We start from the raw sequence: 15605 nt of genomic DNA on the forward strand, positions 1-15605 counted from the left end.
CAAAACCAGCACATTGAATTGGGCCCAGAAACTGGCAGTCAGTGCAATTGGGCCAGGATTGGCATTATGTGTTCAAATAGTCCTTCCTGGTAAGCAACCTGGCCACTGAATTCTGCACCAGCTGAAGTTTCTGAACTGTACTCAGAGGCAGCCCCATGTATAACAGGTTGCAGTAATCTAACCTAGAGATCACTAGAGCAGTGTTTCCCAACCTTGTGCCTCCAGCTGTTTTTGAACTACAACTCCCATCATCCCTGACTAGCAAGACCAGTGGCAAGGGATGATGGGAATTGTAGTCCAAAAACAGCTGGAGGCACAAGGTTGGGAAACACTGCACTAGAGCATAAATAACAAAAGTTAGGCTGACCCTGACCAGATAGGGGCACACTACCAAGATCAAAAACATGAAAAGCTTCCTTATACCTAATCAGACTATTGACCCATCTAGATCAGAATTCTCTACACAGACTGGCAGTGGCTCTCCTGAGTTTTCACATAGCAGTCTTTCCCAGTCTACCTGGAGAAGTCTGGCATTTAACTAGACACCTTTTAAAGCAGCCTTCTCCAGCATGGTACCTGCTAGATGTTCTAGACTTTGCTCCTATCATCCTCAGCCAGCATGACAAGTGTTTAAGTAGGGTGTTTAAGTTCAAAGCATTGGGAAGCCACCAAACTGTGGCAAGGCTGTTCTACAGCATCTACTTTAGCACTGAGTTACCAGCCTTTCTTCAAATAAAACCAAATATCCAATAGTGAAGGCAAATATCACATGCTGAGACTAAATACCAGACATCATTTTATGCCAGACACAGAATATTCAGACAAAAATGTGGCAAAATTCCTTAAAAGCCATTGATCTATTGATTTTTCATGAATTTGTCTAGTGTTACTGAGGTTGTTCTCTACCTGCTCTTCCCACACATTGCTTTGCCTCAGACTGCTGCTGAATCTGTTCCATTGATTTGGTTGAACTGATTCTGGGTTCTCTGTTGCTTAACTTCCTTACCTTCTAGAATCTCATCTAACCTAGCCTGCCTACTATGCCCACCACGTATCACCTTTCACAGAGTCGGTGTGAAGTTGTCATCCCTAGAGGAACTGACCTCTCAATATATTCACTATCGCAGACTGTCTATGAACATTCCATGTTGCTGGTTCCATTATTACAACATTAGAATACCTGTGAACATTCCATGGAATCCCGTAAGCTCAGACCATTGTGTGTTACAAAATGGATACTATGACCCAAACAGCATGCTGTCATGTGACTAATGACCATCACTTAATGCCTATCACTGGCTGGTGAGTTAAATTAGGTTTGCAAGAACAACCACAAACCCAGAACTTGAATTTGCAAAATCAACACAGCTGTGTTTGGTTTTAAAGGCTGTAATTGTCAAGGAAGAAAGGCAACAAACATGCACAACTATAGCAGTCCCACCCTTTCAAAGAACTGTCAGCAGAGCCTGAACATTCAGTACCATGCCTACTCGCTAATTGAACGGATGGTCCAAAGAAAAATAATTGACTAGAGAGAATTAAGAGAGGAGCTGCAACAATAGAACATTCTAAAAGGACTATCACAACGAATGACTGAGGGAGCACAGCATAATTAGGAAAGGAAAGGACATTTCCATGCTTTATATATATAAATAAAAAAGTTACTAGCAAAAGAGAGGGAGAATAATTGTTCATTGTATTCTGGTTGCATGAGAATCCAGTTGAATGATAAATCAGGAGACAGGACTGATTTAAACATTTCCACCTAACTACATGAACTGTTAGTAGCTTCTCTGAAAGTTATCAATGAATATGGAAAGTTTTAGTAATATTCAAGATGATAATATAGAATTGGGCTATCAAATCTGTTTAAGCTGCTTATGTGTCCAATAAGTGAGACACCTCTTTAACTTTCTGCTTATTATTGCCACCCTACTTGTGTGACCGAATAATACCTGTTAGAATCTAAACCCATAAAGCCATTATATGTTGTTGCAAAGGGGTTTTTAAAGCATTTCTCCAACTGCACAAAATGTCCGTCAGACACCCCACATTTTTAAAAAGCTTGTTTAAACCCTGCATCCATGGTGGTTTAGCCATAGATGTCTGTAGTTATTATCTACTACATAAGGACATTTCATTTATGAATCTGCCTTAGTAGTACAGTAACTAACAGCAACAAAAAAGGGAGAGTACTTTAAGGGTATTTACATGGATGCAATGAAGAGGTGAAGGCTGATGATCCGATTAAAGAGGAAAGGGTATATTAATATGGTTTGGAAAGTGGGCTCTAAGTATGGAAACTGAATACATTCAGCCCTGATATAATTTGTGTACAGGTACATGCTGTCCCAGACATTGCCTGTCATTTAAATGCTAAATAAACAAATATGCCTAATGTGTTTAATCCCCTTCCCATTTCCAAAATCATCAGCTTTCCAAATGCAGGACATTTTCCCAGGTTCCGTAATTTGTGTCCAACACACTTAAAATAAATATTGCTGTGGCAATCACACCGTAATCCAAAATCCAGCTGCACTTTTCTCAGCTACAAGAAATGTGCACATCACATACTAAATGCCATCACTATGGGTTAAAATCCTCTTGGATGAGGTCATTAGGTGAAGATGCGCCAATATAGTAATAGAACAAGAGTCACTGAAAGAATAGTAAATCTTAACTTACTAACAAGTTAATTATGATCACTGATATTTAATAATATTTTGGTCAGCTGTCTTCTGGTAGATGTCCTACTTGCTTCTAGTGACATTTACTTTTGCTTTCTTCACCTCTACACTAGCTCATCATTATGGGTGGGCTAAAGACAGGACATCCACATGAAAACAGGAATTTCAAGAAGGATTGGCTGAAGAATTTAAGCACATCAAACAAGAACCAGATACTGATCCTTACTTTTCATTGGCCAGTTTTTATGAAGTGTAAGAAGTCTAGTTTGGTATATAAGAACGGGCCAGATTCCACAATTCTTCCCTCTAAACCCAGGTCATTTTAGGAGGGAATTGAGTGCATGCAGCTCTTCCTCATCCACCTGATAGGCCATCCTTGTAGGGACAGGAATGTCCAGTTGCTACCTACACACATAGATTTCGGCACGTGTAAAGAGAAAATGTAATCAAGTCAGGAAGTCATCTTTGTGAATTGAATGAATTCAGAAGTTCTGCCCAGCTGGGAATAGGCAGTAAGGCAATATATGGCTCATGGGAGAAATATCTTCCACTCCAGCCCAAAGACATTGGCAAGGTTGTTCATAATGAAGCAACAAAGCGCTACACAATGCTTATTAAGCATACCCCCCTTTCTCTTTTTAAGCCTTTGTTAATTTTGAAAATGGTTGTTCAATGAAGAAAAAAAAAAGCTCAAACCACAATCCAGCAAACAAAACAGTGAGGCTTAAATGTGTATAACATGCACTGGATTGCAGCCTGTGTCCTTGACTGCTTATACAAGAAAATGAAACACTTCTTAGGAATCGTTCATGTTAAGCCTGGTGCTGCACAAAGGGATGAGCATGATTACTTTCCCAATACTAAAACTCTATTATTCTAGGACTACAAAAGGTAGATTGAAACCTAAGAAATAATAAACGTCATTCTGTGATCACAAGCTGGTGGCTGAAACGTTACAGGGACATGGAAAGAGATCAAAAAGATAGGGTGGGGGAAAGCAGTATCAGAGGAACATCTGTGCCCATGGACTCCTAATGCAAACAATTTCTCAGTATCTGCTATTTACTAGTTACAGCATACAGACAAGCTTCCATGAGAACAACAGTGACCCTTGAGTGTCATTCAGAGGTCACGACCAAGGCAGGAAGTTGGGGAAGGGAGGCAAATACCATGCTGACAATTATTTTGCAAATTGAGCATACACAATTGCCATGCCTTATTTGAACAGCAACTTTATGATCTGAATATGCCATCTTGGGTGTATAAATTAGGTTTCTAAGTACAGTGGTACCTCGGTTTTCGAACGTCTCCATTGACGAACATTTCAGTTTTCGAACACCATAAACCTGGAACCGTAGTAAATGCTACGGTTTTCGAACATGCCTCGGAAGTCGAACTTCAGAGGCGGCTTCCGCTGAGTGTAATATCCTGTCAGCTGGGAAACCGCCCCTTGATTTTCGAACATTTCAGAACTCAAATGGTCTTCCAGAACGGATTACGTTAGAAAACCAAGGTATCACTGTAAACAGAATGATGTAACAACTGAATTGCTGGCTATATTTAAGTGGAAAAGGTGAACTAGTGAGGAATGGAAACACTGTCTGTTCTTACAGCTCAAGAATGTTGACAGCATACTTGAATAAATCCCAGTAATCATTTGCATCTTTGATCCTAGCTAATAAGAACAAGACAGAGAGAGAAATAACAATTAATATGCTCTAAGAGGAAAGAGTGGATCTGAATGTCTTAAAATAGGGGCAGCCAGGGGTGCCAAATAGAATAAAATATGGGGGGAGGAGGTAAGCCCTGCCCCACATAATCGATCACATCATGTGGCGTACGCACGCACGCACGCACATGCACACACACAGTTTGAATGGAAATGCCCATCAACTTTTGGGGGACAGCCCCTTCAAATATTTCATTGGGGAGTGAAGGGACCTCAGCCCCTAGCAGTTGGCTTCTATGGGGGCAGCTAAAATTTGGAGCTGCTGAGAAACGGAGTCCTGGGCAAACAAATGGAGTGGGTTATCTCAATATATTGTGCAATCCCTCTTTCCAAAACTGATCTCCATATATATGAGAAGAAAATACTTCCTCACCCCTGCAATAGACCTTTGAGACAAGAATGTCTCCCACTGGTGATTGGTTTTTGTCCCTCAGACAGTGTTTTGTTGGTGGGGAGGGCATCCTCAAAAAGTAGCCCCTGTGCAAATTGACGGATACTATCCCTCCATCCATTTGCACGAGATGTTTTCTAAGGCTGCACCCAAAAATAGTAATATTGGAGGGCAGTTCCATCACCATGAGGATGCCCTGAGGGACTGTTTATTTTTATTTTTTTGAGCCTGAGAGTATGTTTGTTCGGTCCTACTATGGAAAACATCCTGTGGAAACCAATGGAAATTATCCCTGTCTGTTTTCACAGAAACAGCTTTCAAAGCTGGAGAAGAATTCTGGGCTTCTTATGCTCTATTCTCTTTTGAAGCAAACCATCGCTTCCCTAAAGTTTGTTTCTGGGTATGAGGCCAGGGAACATCATCATCATATCAAAACATGTAGCATCTGTTCACCATGTAATTTTATTAGAACAATGCCAAGCATCCTCCTCATTTACTTTATTTTTGAAAAAGTTCTCTAGGCATGTGGATACCATTTAACAACATTTTGCATGATGGTTCCTGAGCTCAAGGAGCAAGCCTCTGCCTACATTTGGACACAACTGGAAGCCCTATTGGATGAAGATGCCAGTCTGGCCCTTTCAAAACTGATTTTAACCACTGATTTCAGAACTTTATAAGGCCTCTTAGAATTCATTGGGCAATTTCTGCTAGTTATTATTATTTTGCTTACAGAGAGTGCACTAGATATTCTGCAGATATTCCTGTTCTTTGCTTCAATTATGAGGGTTTATCACTTGCCAGATTTTTTTAAAAAAAATGAATCCTATAATAACACAATATGAGTAAGTTGATTAATTTACCAGTACTGCTGGATTGAAAGTCGGCAATAATCCTATTATTACGTTTACCTTCATAGCCTGGAGTTCCTTGGAAATCACAGTGCCAGATCTAAGCAGAAACTGTTTATTTTTCACAATGAAAACAATCTTGAAGCATATACTCCCCTTTTCTTTTCAAAAACATGCTTCTTCAGGCATCAAGATTCCATTTAGATATGGGAAGGACTGTGGAAGATTCTAAATCTGATTCAGCGAAGAGGCTGAGAGCACTATCAATGTTTGGAAAACAGGAAGTTGCTTTCCGTCCATTGGTCCATAATGGTCAATATTGTCCACACTGACTGGAAATGGCTCTTTGTCAGGGACTGGGTAGAGAAGGAATGGTGGAGACCACCTCCCCAGCCTGACACTTCCAGAGAAGAGGAAGAAAGTTTAGATTTACAGCAGGGATTTGAGGGAGGTCACAGCTCAGAGGCAGATGAGGGGAAAGCTGAGAAATAATGGTAGAGGAGGAGGAGGAAGTGGAAGCACCAGGAGGGCAACAGGAGGAGAATGAGGCTAGAGACAGCACAGGAGGCGATGTGAGAGCATCTTGGAATGGGTGAGAGGGACTGAAGGATGCAGAATGCCTGAACTGATTCACATTCCCATCCAAGGCAAGGTTCCTCACTTAGGGATACTTCGGATACCATTTGTGAGTAAGAAAACCTGTGAGAAATCCATATACTTGTGCTGCACACATATTATTCTGAGAGGGAAATTTATGCCATCTGATAAGACCAGACTTCGGTGTACACTTTCACCAAACGATGGTTGAAAGACTTGGTCAGAATAAAAGAACAAGGCAAGGATATTTTAAACAATGGTAATTGGGACTAGGGATTCCGAGCACAATTAGGAACATTATAAATAAACACTGGCACATCGTTGAAGATATTCCTGGCTGTAAAGATCCACCCCTTTTGGGCCTGAGAAAGAAAGGGTCCCTATGAAATCAATTAGTTAGGACTGACTGTCTAGAACCATCATCTACAATTACGAGAGGTCATTACCGATGTGGCAAATGTAATATGTGCCCCTATAGTCTGCAAGTGAAAGAGATTAAAAGTGAACATATGCGGTTTACTTACAAAATTAATTCCATGACAACTTGTAACTCAAAGAATGTTCAAGGTTTTTTCCTTTAAAGACTTCTGCAGACTTAAAACACTACTGATCCCTAGAACTTTTTTTATGTATGCAACAACAGCAGCAAGAATACTCATCGCAAAGCATTGGAAGACACAAGATCTACCCACCTTGGAAGAATGACAGATGCAAGTAATGGAGTATATGGAAATGGCGGAAATGACTGGCAGAATCCGAGACCAGGGAGAAGAGTTGGTGGAAGAAGATTGGAGGAAATTCAAAGTCTATTTACAGAAACATTGTAAAATTTTTGAATGTTGATGACACTGAAATGAAATGAAGGGGTTCTGGTAATAAGGTAAATTAAGTAAAAATGGTCTGAGGATAGAAGAAGGTTTGAAGTTAATGAGCTTGCTGAACTAACTTTTAAAGTGGAATACAAAAAAGGGAGATGTGAGGAAGTCAGGAAAATAAGTTAATTAAAGAGGAGAGGAAAAAAGAGGGATTTTTGTTTTTTCTTTGTTTTTATGTTAATTGTGAGAAGTTTTTGTATTTGTGTATTTGTGTGTTTATGTATTTTTTTTCTGTGTTTCGTTATTGTACGCTTTTTAACCTTTTTTATTGTTAAAACTTAATAAAATATCATTTTAAAAAAATAAAAATAAAACACTACTGATCCCTCCTTCCTGTGCATTGGTGGGGCTGCTTTGGCTACAGGTAAAAAAAAAAAAAAAAAAAAAAGGTAAAGGACCCCTGGGTGGTTAAGTCCAACATCAATCATGTCTTGAATATCAGAAATGAAAGGTATTGATTGATTGACTTGCAAAATCTCTGTACTACCAAGGGGGAAAAAAAGATAAGGGTGGGTATGATAGTTGGGTATATGCTAAATTAAACTAATCCTATATTAAACTGCCACTTTGGGAGTCTTGAGGCTGTGTTATTTGCCATCCTTACTCAATATAAAAATCTGTATTTACATGAAAGTAGTATTTATTTATTTATTTATTTTAGAATGAGTGGATTCCCTAAATTTCAATCTGTCATAGTTCCAACATTCCAGAGCTTTTCAGTCTATCTGAATTCCATTGCAGAAAGTTAGAAATGGAACAAATGTTCCTGGTTTGGAACCCATTTTTATTTAATATAAAAAGAATTATGCAGGTATGCAATTTTCAAAAGGTGGTTGATTGTTCCATATGGTCAAAGCAACCAACTGCAACTGCAGATCAAAGTTTGGCTGGAGGGCCTCTCTCTCATTTTACTTGCTTAAATCAATACAACACCATTCATTCAAGATGACCTGAGGCACATTCTTACCTTAGACAGACAGACATTATTTGAATTAAGCAAAGTACTTGATTTTCCATATCACTGCTGGAGGAGAGAAGCATGGAGAATACACCATCAATACCTCCTACAGAATTGTGAATTGATTTGGGCTGGTAGTATTCTGCTATCCTTACAATGAATTTTCATTGACTAAACGAAGCTGTAGGATACCCAGAGGTCTACTGTAAGCAGCAGGTGACTTGGTGGTTGGTCAGGCTTTTTAATAACAATAATGGCAGTAATATTGATAATGGTAACAGATAGGTGGAATCTGACATAGCACTAGGGCAATTTTTGCACTAGCAAAAGGACTTTTACTTGCATAGCACAATGTTCTGCCCCTCTTCTCCTGCTCTGTACCTCCTAAATCTGTTCCAACCCTCTGGAGCAGATTTAAGGAGTGCACATATGGAAATCCTTGCATTGAAGGGACTCATTCGTGGAATGTCGCTTATTATTGTTATGGTTACTGTTATTATTTCTCACCTTTCCTCCAAGGAGCTCAAGGTCATGTACATGGTTTCCCCCTTTCCCTTTTTATTCTCACTACAACCTGCTTAGCTGAAAGATGGCAGCTGGCCCAAGGACGCCAAGTGAGGCTTGTGGTTGATTGAGGATTTGAGAACCCAGGTCTCCCTGGACCTACACTTTAACCATTACACTACACTGGTACAAAAGTTACAGCACAGGAGACCCTAATGAAGGAGGCCAGGACAGAAACAGAAGCTATGGTAGTGCCCAGGACTGCAAAGTCTGTAACTTCCCAGTACGTTTCTGAGCACGATTCAAAGTGTTGGTGCTGACCTTTAAAGCCCTAAACGGCCGAGGGCCTTCTGGCGGTTCCCTCATTGCGAGAAGTAAGGTTACAGGGAACCAGGCAGAGGGCCTTCTCGGTAGTGGCGCCTGCCCTGTGGAACGCCCTCCCAGCAGATGTCAAGGCAATAAATAATTATTTTACTTTTAAAAGACAACTGAAGGCAGCCCTCTTTAGGGAAGTTTTTAATGTCTAATGCTGTATTGTTTTTAATATTCAGTTGGAAGCTGCCCAGAGTGGCTGGGGAAACCCAGCCAGATGGGCGGGGTATAAATAATAAATTATTAAATATTATTATTACTTCATTAGAGAGGGAGCAGTGGTGGACTTCAGGGCCTCAAATTTCAGCAATGCCCTGTGTGAGGCCAAAATTCGGCACCCCTCTGCCTCTTGCCTTCCATTCTACTTCATAGCTGTGGTGCCCCTGAGGGTCTGCTCCCAGTGCAAGAATGATAGCTGTGCCTCGTGTCCTAACAGAATCATAAGGACGGTAATGTGAGTTATGCCCACTGTTAGTTTGCCTGGATTTCCCCAGCCACTCTGGGCAGCTTACAGCATAGGTCTTGCAGAGATCTGACTCACCTGAAGGAACTCTAGCAGTTGATGCTTCCTTTCTTCTCTGATTGTGAGCTGCAAAACAGCCCACAGCTAGCGGGCAACATGTTCTCCTGGGTTCTTGCTCCTTTATACAACAACCTGCTATACTGAAAGATGGCAGCTGGCCCAAGGACACCAAGTGAAGCTTGTGGCTGAGTGAGGATTTGAGAACCCAGGTCTCCCTGGACCTACACTTTAACCATTACACTACACTGGTACAAAAGTTACAGTGCAGGAGACCCTAATGAAGGAGGCCAGGACAGAAACAGAAGCTATGGTAGTGTCCAGGATTGTGAAGTCTGTAATTTAATTAGCGAGGGAGCAGTGGTGGATCTGAGGGCCTCAAATTTCAGCAGCGCCCTCTGTGAGGCCAAAATTCGGGACCCCTCTACCTCTTGCCTTCCATTCTACCTCATAGCTGTGGTGCCCCTGAGGGTCTGCACCCAGTGCAACTGAACCAGTCGTGCTCCCCTAAATCTGCCTCTAGAGGCAGGAAGAGTGAGATGATACCTGTCATGCTTCTGTGTTTGGTGAGCTAGAAAACATCCTGGATGCTGCTCCAGAGAAGCGGACACGGAGCAATGGATCCAAACTACAAGAAAGAAAATTCCACCTAAACATTAGGAAGAACTTCCTGACAGTAAGAGCTGTTTGACAGTGGAATTTGCTGCCAAGGAGTGTGGTGGAGTCTCCTTCTTTGGAGGTCTTTAAGCAGAGGCTTGACAACCATATGTCAGGAGTGCTCTGATGGTGTTTCCTGCTTGGCAGGGGGTTGGACTCGATGGTCCTTGTGGTCTCTTCCAACTCTATGATTCTATGCTGACATGAAGTGAAAGCAGAGAAAAAGCACAATGAAAAATTAAGATGTGATGGTTTGGGGCCAGGCCATGAAGGTCAAGGGATGGGGAGGGCAACTGTAAAGCGAGATTTCTGGCTGAGCTAGCAAAGATTAAACACAATGATAAGCACAGAACAGGATTTAGCAGGGAACTGAAAGAATGTGACATTTCCTCCAGAGCACTGGTAGCCAACAGGTAGCTTCCAGATGCTGTTGGACTACAATTCCCATCATCCCTGACTAGCAGTAATACTAACTGGATTTTAACAACATCTGGAGGGCATCACATTGACAAACCATCTTTCAGAAGGATAATAATAATAATAATTTTTTATTTATACCCCGCTCTCCCCAGCCAAGGCTGGGCTCAGAGCGGCTTACAAACAATAATAAAAACAAGAAGAAAGATTACAACTTAAAAACAAAAATAAAATACAACATTAAAATAATGGAACATTAAAATATTAAAATGTAGCCTCGTCACAGGAGGAGAAGGAAAAGAAAAGAAAAGAAAAGAAGAGAGAGAGAGAGAGAAAGAGAGAGAGAGGGAATCAAATTGGCTCCAAGCCAAAGGCCAGGTGGAACAACTCTGTCTTACAGGCCCTGCGGAAAGAAATCAGATCCTGCAGGGCCCTGGTCTCATGAGGCAGAGTGTTCCACCAGGCCGGAGCCAGAGTTGAAAAGGCCCTGGCTCTGGTTGAAGCCAATCTAACTTCCTTAGGGCCTGGGACCACTAGGGTGTTGCTATTTATGGACCTTGAGGCTCTCCGTGGGGCATACCGGGAGAGGCGGTCCCATAGGTACGAGGGTCCCAGGCCGTGAAGGGCTTTAAAGGTCAAAAGCAGCACCTTAAATCTGACCCTGTACTCCACCGGGAGCCAGTGCAGCTTGAAAAGCACTGAGTGAATATGCTCCCATGGCAGAGACCCCGTGAGGAGCCTCGCTGCAGCATTCTGTACCCGCTGGAGTTTCTGGGACAGCTTCAAGGGCAGCCCCGCATAGAGCGAATTACAGTAGTCAAGCCTGGAGATGACCGTCGCATGGATCACTGTGGCCAAGTCAGGGTGGGAAAGGTAAGGGACCAACTGCTTGATGCGGCGAAGGTGGAAAAATGTCGCCTTGCCTGTTGCTGTAACCTGCGCCTCCATGGAAAGGGAGGCATCAAGGATTACACCCAAACTCTTAACGGAAGGCAATGGCACTAATTGGGCCCCCGCAAGAGAAGGGATGTGGTGCCTGGGCCATAATGTTTTTCCTACTACAATTTTTTTTTGTAAGCTATTTTCATTAACATATGCATTTTTTGCATACTTCACGCTAGTAAGTATATTTTTGCACACATTTCTTGGCTCCATGTGCGTCCCTCCCAAAGCTGTGCGCTCGGTGGAAGAGGATGACCATCCCAGATAGGAGTGTACCGTTCTTTGGTCAAGGGTATACGATAGCTGCGTTCCCCTGCTAGAACCTCCAAACCAGCTTGAGAGTATACCTATATTGTTCTGCATCTCTCTGTCTGTCTCTGTCTCTGTCTCTGTCTCTGTCTCTGTCTCTGTCTCTGTCTCTGTCTCTGTCTCTGTCTCTGTCTCTGTCTCTGTCTCTGTCTCTGTCTCTGTCTCTGTCTCTGTCTCTCTCTCACACATATACCCACATAGAGAGAAGAGACATTATTAAATATTGCAGCTGGCATGGAAAGCTGCTTGCATGAAATAAAGTTTATTCCTGAAAACAACGTGCTTGTGTACTTTGAACATCAATGGCATCATCCAATGAATACCACATCACTTCACTGCCCTATAATCTCCCTCAACTGGTAGAACACAAATCTGTCCTGTAAACTTGCAGAGTATAATTCTGCCACCTGTAAAGGACAATTCCACCATGATTTTTTCCTTAAACATTCTCATTACACATGCACCAGCACACACGCACACACATACACACAAATGGTTAGCAATAAAAATGTTTTAGTACTGTAAGCAAACCCAGCTGGTTCATACAACAAAATTATATATTTCAAACTGCATATTACATCCATTCTCTGGTTCTTACCCACTTTACCACTATCTGAAAAGTATGCACACAAAGAAACCTAATTTGTGTTATTGTGTGTGGTGAAAGCCCAAGGCACAACAGATGCTTGTCCAACTCTCCTGTCCCCCATACATGCTTATCTTTCTTTCCACATAAGTAATCCAGAATCACAGAATACACCCAATCAAATCTAAGCCCTTTCAACTCTCCCCAAAGCACTTGGCAATGCACAGCCTTGAGCTGCACATTTTAAGGATTGAAACCGACACTCCTTGTTCTTGCACTGCAGCTGCCCCCCAATGCCTGAAACTCTGCACAGGCTAATGGGCCACACAGGTTGGGAATTGCATGTGTGTGTGTTTGCTGGGGTGTGTGTGTGCAGAGAAGCAAGGCAATCTGAAGACATGCTGGGGCTGGGGCTTACCAACCACCCTGCAACCAGCCAATTCTTCTAGGCTACTCACAAGCCATGTGTCCTGGAGAGCCACTGCCAGTCAGTGTGGACCAGTGCTTCTCAAGCTATCTGATGTGGTGGAGTGGCATTCCGCACCCCAACTGTGCCAGGGACCGGTGCTATATTAGGTCCTTGAAGCATCCCATCCAACCTGGGCTGTGGTTGAGTCACTGGGGAACAGCAACTAACTGATGTCTCATTGATCAGCACTTGGTCACAGGTTTCAGCTGCAAACAGAGCAGCACTGAATATGCTCATATTCAATTCTCAGGTAAAACTTTCTATTGAGTCTACTGTTGCACACTTAGATTATGCAAATAGGTCTCATTTTTTAAACAGAAGTTCAGCACCACTGTTTCTCTTGGCTGCTGTTGCTGCAACAAAGCCATTCCCCCTCCACTTCGTTGATGATTCTCTTCCTTCTTAGATTAGTCCTGTGGATGACCCCACTGAATCATCCATCAGCCCATGAATGAAAATGTCCAAATTCCTCTTTATAATCATGATACTGGTAGATTTGAATCTTCTCTCTTAAGTAAAGTATTACATTAAGTGGTACCTCAGTTTACAAACTTAATCCGTGTCTGAAGTCCGTTCTTAAACCGAAACTGTTCTTAAACCGAGGCATGCTTTCCCTAATGAGGCCTCCCACTGTTGGTGCCCTTCCACCATTTGGATTCTATTCTTAGACCGAGGTAAAGTTCTCAAACCGGGAAACTATTTCCAGTTTTGCGGAGTCTGTAAACCGAATGTTTCTTAAACCGGACTGTTCTTAAACCAAGGTACAACTGTATATGGCATTCCCCAACCCTTGAACATGACTCTATTTATACCTGGGATTGTGAATAAGAAAGTCTTATTGCTGAATTATCTGAAGAAGATACAGGTGAAACTCAGAAAATTAGAATATAGTGGAAAAGTTCATTTATTTCAGTAATTCAACTTAAAAGGTGAAACTAATATATGAGATAGACTCATGACATGCAAACTGAGATATGTCAAGCCGTTATTTGTTATAATTGTGATGATCATGGCGTACAGCTGATGAAAACCCCAAATTAACAATCTCAGAAAATTAGAATATTAAATGAAATCAGCAAAACAAGGACTGCAAATAGAGCAATATTTGACCTTTGAGAAGTAGAAGCATGCATATGTACTCAGTACTTGGTTGGGCCCCTTTTGCATCAATTACTGCTTCAGTGTTGTGTGGCATGGATGCTATCAGCCTGTGGCACTGCTGAGGTGTTATGGAAGACCAGGAAGCTTCAATAGCAGCCTTCAGCTCTTCTGCATTGCTCGGCCTCATGTCTCTCATCTGTCTCTTAGCAATGCCCCATAGATTCTCTATGGGGTTCTGGTCAGGTGAGGTTGCTGGCCAATCAAGCACAGTAAGCCCATGGGCATTGAACCAGGTTTTGGTACTTTTGGCAGTATGGGCAGGTGCCAAAGTCCTGCTAGAAAAATGAAGTCAGCATTCCCATAAAGCTCGTCTGCGGAAGGAAGCATGAAATGCTCCAGAATCTCCTGGTAGATGGCTGTGTTGACCCTGGACTTAATGAAGCACAGTGGACCAACACCAGATGATGACATGGCTCCCCAAATCTCTTTTCTGATGAGAGCAACTTTTGCCATCTCATTTGGAAACCAAGGACCCAGAGTCTGGAGGAAGAATGGGGAGGCACACAATGCCAGATGCTTGAAGTCCAGTGTGAAGTTTCCACAGTCTGTGTTGATTTGGGGAGCCATGTCATCAGCTGGTGTTGGTCATTTAATATTCTAATTTTCTGAGATTGTTAATTTGGGGTTTTCATCAGCTGTACGCCATGATCATCACAATTATAACAAATAAAGGCTTGACATATCTCGCTTTGCACGTCATGAGTCTATCTCATATATTAGTTTCACCTTTTAAATTACTGAATTACTGAAATAAATGAACTTTTCCACAATATTCACCTGTAATTATCACTGGGGCATTTGAACTTTGCCATTTTTACCGTTAAAAGCTATGTCCTCTTTATGCCTTTGAAACAATTTGCAATGCCCATCTATTCCCACTATATTGATTCTGTGATTCCATCACATGAATGTTCTTGGTTGTAGAGATTAAGAAAGTAATGTATGTTTCTTACATAAAAAGGTAAAGATACCCCTGCCCGTTCGGGCCAGTCTTGCCAGACTCTAGCGTTGTGCGCTCATCTCACTCTATAGGCCAGGAGCCAGCGCTGTCCGCAGACACTTCCGGGTCACGTGGCCAGCGTGACAAGCTGCATCTGGCGAGCCAGCGCAGCACACGGAACGCCGTTTACCTTCCCGCTATAAAGTGGTCCCTATTTATCTACTTGCACCCGGGGTGCTTTCGAACTGCTAGGTTGGCAGGCGCTGGGACCAAACGACGGGAGCGCACCCCGCCGCGGGGATTCGAACCGCCGACCATGCGATCGGCAAGTCCTAGGCGCTGAGGTTTTACCCACAGCGCCACCCGCGTCCCCATGTTTCTTACATAGATCAGAACAAAAAGCAAGCGAGTACTGATACTCCAGCATCCATAATCTAGCAGGTCAAGATACCTGCTGTAAAACTGTTACCCTGGCATTTTATATAAGTGATCCATATAAAGCACAGGCAACATTACTGAATCTTAGGCTCCCAGTCCTTCCACCTTCGAACAAAGTGCGGTCCATTTGTCTCCTACACATTTCTTCTCTTGTCTTGTATTATAGCATCTGCGGTTAGTCCTTGTTCTGCTTTTAATTTTC

The 15605-nt window shown here is 42.3% G+C and overlaps 1 protein-coding gene and 1 long non-coding RNA gene across 21 annotated transcripts in view; both read right to left on the minus strand.

Annotated features, from left to right (window-relative positions):
• The window catches only part of NRXN3 (neurexin 3), a 1212171-nt gene that overhangs the window by 723902 nt on the left and 472664 nt on the right, over window positions 1–15605 (minus strand). The window lies entirely within an intron of this gene.
• Window positions 1–15605, minus strand: part of LOC309345477 — a 61314-nt gene that overhangs the window by 29154 nt on the left and 16555 nt on the right. Inside the window, exons 3-4 of one of the 2 annotated variants that reach the window (XR_014158245.1) lie at window positions 9506–9622; window positions 7456–7488 (exon numbers count right to left, since the gene is read on the minus strand). This is a non-coding gene — a long non-coding RNA (uncharacterized lncRNA). Of the gene's footprint in view, window positions 1–7455; window positions 7489–9505; window positions 9623–15605 lie in introns of those variants that run through there. The other variant, XR_014158244.1, reaches the window with a different exon arrangement.

Source organism: Podarcis erhardii (genome assembly GCF_964252035.2).
Source record: "Podarcis erhardii genome assembly, chromosome: 1".
Taxonomy (NCBI): Eukaryota; Metazoa; Chordata; class Lepidosauria; order Squamata; family Lacertidae; genus Podarcis; species Podarcis erhardii.